Source organism: Populus nigra, chromosome 13 (genome assembly GCF_951802175.1).
Source record: "Populus nigra chromosome 13, ddPopNigr1.1, whole genome shotgun sequence".
NCBI lineage: Eukaryota > Viridiplantae > Streptophyta > Magnoliopsida > Malpighiales > Salicaceae > Populus > Populus nigra.
In genome coordinates, this window is record NC_084864.1 from 12,095,595 (window position 1) to 12,101,855 (window position 6,261).

Below are 6,261 nucleotides of genomic sequence, written 5' to 3' on the forward strand. Positions count from 1 at the left end.
TTCATTTATTATCTCAAGGCTAAAGCCCTACACAAAGAGGGTGGGGAAGTGGGAAAGAATAACTTTTAAAAGGGAGTCCACTAATGAGAATAGTGAGCTAAATAATCCATAAAGATATCAACATTTTTCATATTTAAAATGCACAATTTCATCTTAATAGATACATTTCATAAATGTGTTCTAAGATTAACCCAAATTCAATTTGAAGCTTTTCGCCGTCCCAACATTTCCATCGTCCCAACATCTTGTCTTGATCTCTTACAAACCAAGAGGGAACAGGAGAAACACATGCATGATTGGCCTCCTCGGTTCCACAACATTAATTTCTAGCTAATTCATTCAATTGTATAGCAATTCCACTTGACGGCTTCTGGCCAGTATAGACATCGATCATGTACAAATTCAAACACATGTTTCCTTTCCTTTGAGATTTGCTTGTCGAATCCGGCCGGAGTCTGTACTCCATAACTTCAGACAACAAAAGGTATGGCAAATATTATATTAAGAACTTCATTAGTAAACATCTTGGTACAACTTGCACGAGATCATGTTAGATTATATATGGATAGATTGCTTTCTAGTCTAGATCATGAACCAGACATAAAGTAGTGGAGATTAATCAAGGGAAGATTCGACCGTGCTATGAACTTGATGATCCCCTCGTTCGGAAACTTTATCTGTGCCAAATCTGTTGGCTGCTGATATCACATTTCGTCCACCGTTTGGCATATAAAATGTTGTTCCACTTTTGTTTTGCTTTGGGAGAAGAGTAGCAGGAAAGTTCCTGTATTTAAAAAGTTTTTTTTTTTAATTAATTGCTACAGGGATGGTAAATATTAGTTATATGTAAGGAAAGCAATTTAATCACTATTTAAACATTGATTATTCTAAGATCGTTTGGACTTCATAACGAAAATTAAACTCCGAAACCATACGGGGAAAAAAATCAATTACAAAATAAAGTTCATGCACCCACTGTTATGCATTTTTCTTCATTTAATTGATCATTTGAAAATTTCAACCTCTATATATATATATATATATATATATATATAAAGATTAGGTCAAGTAGTAGATGATTGCTTTCATCAAGCATGAGATAAATTCGTATGAAAACATAAAATTATATTATTTCTTCCTCTAATTAGAATTAGTTTGAATTAGAAGCCTGATGGCTCGATCCATTCTTTAGACCATCGATCAGTCAACAAAAGTTCTCAAGGATTTTCAAAGAGACATTCCAGGTGCCATAATCTGCCGTGCAGACATTCCGAGTGCCATCACTCACATCGTTGTTCGTAAATAAAAATAACAACAACAATAAATAATAATAATAATAAAGCCACATACCTTATCTTTTTTTACTTACTCTTTCATCTTATTTCACACTTTTTTCCCAGAATTAATTATATTTTTAAATCAATAAATAATTTTAAAAAATGCATCTATCTTGTTGATTTGATATGTTTTTAATTAAAAAATATTTTTATAAAAACGGCAGGTGATAAATCTTATTTCACACCAATTAACCTTTTTCAATTCTGTGTGTAATTAATTAACAAGAAGAACAGTACAAAACATCCATTTTCGAGTGGCCACGTTTACATACCCAATAATCCAGCAATTAATCAGGAAGTTAAATTCCAAATCTTTCCTCCTCTCGTCAAAGATAGTTGAGCTAATGACACTAAAAAATGGTGCTGGTAAGGACCCACTCGGTGACTATTTCAGATAATATTCGAGGACCTGGGCATGAGTATGTCAGCCTGCAGCTTCTAAAGTTTATGGATAGATGTCTCTACAATTCCAGTTTTTCTACCTTTACTTTTACCGACGGAAACCGCGTACCGGTTCTCGGTTTTCATCATTATCTACCAGAGAATTTTCTATCACCATACATGATCTATCAGTTATCATGAATTTTGTGTAAGATTTTTTTTTTATGTGATTCGATCAGCTTGACCGATCCAAAAATAACTTATCTGATCAGCAAAAAAAATTTAAAAATAAAAATAAAAAAAATAATGAAATTGATAAAAAAAAACCTTTTGACGTAACTTCTTATCTAATTTTGATTTAAAATTAAATTTTATGAAAATTATATCAAGATAATTTAGTTGATTTATCGATTTAAAAACAACCTAAATAACGGTTAAAAAGATTCTGAAATGTAACAAAAATATGAAATTAATTGGTAAAATAGAAGTAAAAGGGGGGCTTAATAATAATAATAATATATGTCACCTAACCGTATCAGACAATCTTCAATTTCTAGTCGATGGTTATAGACTCGAAGTTGTCGTCCTTGAAATAACGCACCTTGCACTTGCTTTTTTCAACACAAATAGACTAATACTGACATGACTTGTTCATTTATCTGTACTCTAATATAATATATATTATTTTAATTAAAAATATATATTTAAAAAGCACCATATACCACCTTACAAAACACACAGATAGGTGTAAGAGGCTGCTGATGATAGTTTTCAGGATTCGATTTCTGGTATTTTAATTAATCTCATTTCATGGCTTAAAACAGTTCTTCTACCCAGTTAGCATTTTCACTCAAAATCCCTTCATGCAACAACAAGAGAGGAAAAGACCAAAAAAAAAAATTCGCTTTGGAGCTAGCTTGGTAGCTCTTCGAATATCTCTTGCCTTGCCTTGCCTTCAAAGCTGTTTGCAAACGGCAACTTTAGCTTGCTTGGGTTGAACTTGCAGCATAATTTATCAATCCAAACCTAAAAGCAAGATTTATCCTTTTGGCCAGCAAATATTACGTAAATCTAATAAATTTATTCTTGAACGACGACAAGTCTAGTAAATTAGAACAAAGAAAAATGTAATAAATCAACACCCTTTATACCACTCCAATCAATTTACATATTGAATCCAGCGCGAGAGGAAAAAAACTAGAAAATACTAGAACAAAAATCACTGTCTTAAACTTGCTCATCACTTTGGCAATTGCAAGAAACTGGGTTGGCCAAATATGTAGGCATATCGTCACCAGCCATGATGACAACAATATTTGGCTCCATTTCTGCTTTCATCTCAACTTGGTTAGCAGATTTTTCTTGAACCTCAGGATCAGTAGCCGAAGTCGAAGAAGATTTTCTATAGGAGCAAGCTAGAATCATCAATGCCACTGCAACAAGTCCAAACATTAAACCTATACCAGAAAAAAGGTAAGGGATTGGAGAATTCCTATCTTGATATCCTGCATGAACAGCAGGTGTAGTAGAGTTGCACGCAGGCCTCATTAATTTCTCTTCCAAGATGGTCTTTTTTCTTCCCTCTCTTCTTCTTCCTACTCTCTCCTTTTTTTGTTAGTGCAGGATGATGAAGCTGGCAATGTTCTGTATTTATAGCACCATTAGTTAAAGTTCCACCGTGGTAGGATGAGAACAAGGGAGTTGAACAGGAAAGTCATCTCATTGCCGTTGGTTTTGGCAAGAATAGATGATGGAATGATTATGATTCTCTCTTGGGCTCTACTTATACTTTAGGGGAACATTGATTGACATGGGAGAGCCTAAAATACCATTCTTTGTCCCTGAAAAACAATTGCCTAACCTGGTAACTAACTCATAAATCCTTAGCTCTATCAAATCAAGATGAGGATCTGACTTCAGAATAGTAATTGGGTTGCTCTTAAGCATATTTAGGCGGCTCCAAAATCATTTTTTAATTAACCCTCCAATTAAATTCATGTGTATGTATTTTCTTTAATTTTACTTTTGTTGCCGTAGATTCTTTTGGTTTATGTTCCACACAAAAAATCGTTTTCAGTTCTTGATTAAGGTTGTAGAGGTGGGATTTCATTTCTAGACACGTTCATCTTGATAATCTATTTTCTTTTATTTTATTTCTGAGGGTAGTAAAGGAAGGGGCATGAAGCCCACGAAAAGAAACGAAGACGTGTTCATTTTGATAATTAATTATATCAACTTGCTTAGCATAAATGAAGAAAGTTAGTAATTAATTTGGCCGAGGATTCTAGAAAAGTTAATTGCAATACATTTATGGATATTTGTGTAAATTTGGTGATAGGAAATTCAAGATGCAGGGATGAAGAAACCACCTGCAGAATATATAGGAGTGAGCGTGAATTTTCCCCCAAAAGGGTGGCCACCATAGTTCTCACTCGGCCTTATGGCCGGCCAGATTCAAAACACGAATTTTAAGTTTTAATTGGATCATCAGGTTACCCGGATCAAGTTTTTTTAAATCAAAATGATATTATTTTAGTAAAAAAAAATTAACGAATTGCAACTAATTTTTTACCGAATATTACCAGATTAATCAACTTACTGAGTTATACTATTTATTTTTTTCAATCTAATCCAATTTTAGTCACGGATTAATCAAATCCCGAATGGACCCATGAGGGAAGGTTTCAAAACCATGGTGGCCACTGCTTATTCAATTTAGTAATATTGGCCCCACTAAACGTCTTTACAAGGCCACTAAACACCTCCTTTATTCTCACGTATGCCTTAATTTTCTATGGGAAAAATTATGGATTCAATAAGCCAAACTTTTCCATTTCCTTATACTCAACTAAATTGAGTTTTGGAACTTCTTGCGTTCTCTGAGAAAATATGAATTGACATTAGCAGGTTTTTTTTACAGCAAGCAACATGCTTTCGAGGAGAAACAGTAACGTGGTATTTGAAAACGAAACGTGTTTCATGAATTCTCTTTTCACATTTTGTTAGAATAATAATACTTACAGAATTTCGGGCTGCGTTTAAGGACAGTCCTCCCTGTTTCCTTGCTTGACATCTCCAAATTGAACCTCAACATTTTAGGGTTGTTTACCATGATACTAGGAAGAATCGGAGTTTGAATTTAGAGTAAAGAAAGCGTTTTGCAATTATAAACTTAGGAGGACAAAACAATCTTTTACAGGTATGTTAAAACTTACTTTGAAAGATTTAATATAAGCAAGTTTAAGAACCTATATGTTCTCCACTTGCAAGCTAATTTAAGCTAAGTTCTAAATAATATCTTTCAAGTGATGAAGAAAAAAATAAGATAAAATAAGCTCCTTGTATTTATGTTGTTGGTAAATTGATTTATGTCGAGGTTTGCATATGACCAAATATAACTTATATTATTGATATGATTTGTCGGTTCTTTTCCAATTCTAGTAAAGAACACCAATTAATAATTATGTTTGGAAAACAATAATTTTATGTTGGATGGACACAAATATGTAAATATAGCTGGTAATGTTGATTCTAAAAAGTCTATATAAGGGTATTTAATGATCTTTGCAATGGAAGTAGTTTCTTGATAATTAATTTTACAAAAAGTATTGCATTATCTATTATTGAGACTTAATACATTGCTTTTAATGAAAAAGACAGAGTTATTATGGATAAAAAAGTTATTACATAAAATTAAACTAGTATAAGAGAAATTTGTGTTGCACTGTGATAGTTAAAGTGCAGCCCATTTCAGTAAGTATTTTATTTTTTTATTCTCGATCAGAGCATATTAAAATTAGATATCAATGGATTTAAGATGTTGTGGAATTGAAACCTTTTATTGATAAGATTCGTACCAATGACAATATATCATATATAATGACAAAGGCTTTATCGAGAGAAAAGTTTGAGTTTTGTAAAGGCAAGAGAGCTTGGTGGTGCCCCAAAATGAGTCCGGAGGGAGAGAATTGTTGGGTTTGATCCCTAAGGGCGAAGATTTTTGGGTTATAACCTATGTATTAGTCAAGGTGCGCGCAAGCTGATTCGGACACCCATATTAAACTAAAAAAAAAAATGAACCACCATGATATAAATAGAAATAAAGAGACACTGCAATTAGGGTTGACGACAACAATAAAGATAAAGAGGAAAAAAATAAAGGGAGAACCCTTAAAAGAAAGAGAGAGAAAAATAGGCAACTTGAAAAGTCTTTGTTCAGTTTTCTATTAGCAACTAATTCACCATTGAATCAAGCTAAAATTTGAATAGTATGTTTCAGACACATAGTTCTTAAATGAATGATTAAATTTGTTGGCTTGTTGATTGTTTCTTCATAGAAACATGTTGTCAATTTTGCTAGAGTTTCTCAACTCGTTCTCGATGTATTCCAAGAAAGTTGTTTTTAATTATTTATATTATAGATCTCATTTTTAACCAATAAAAAATACTTTGTGATCTCATTATTTATCGATAGTGAAAGTTTTTAAGTAAATTACAGTCTTAAGATTTTTTTTCATATCAATAATTTTCACAACCTAAATTT

The 6,261-nt window shown here is 32.4% G+C and overlaps 1 long non-coding RNA gene across 1 annotated transcript; it reads left to right on the forward strand.

Annotated features, from left to right (window-relative positions):
- The first annotated feature begins 2,788 nt into the window (after nt 1–2,788).
- LOC133670429 (uncharacterized) lies at nt 2,789–3,871 on the forward strand. The gene is made up of 2 exons (XR_009834084.1): nt 2,789–3,191; nt 3,342–3,871. It is a non-coding gene; the product is annotated as an uncharacterized LOC133670429 (long non-coding RNA).
- Nucleotides 3,872–6,261: the final 2,390 nt, after the last annotated feature.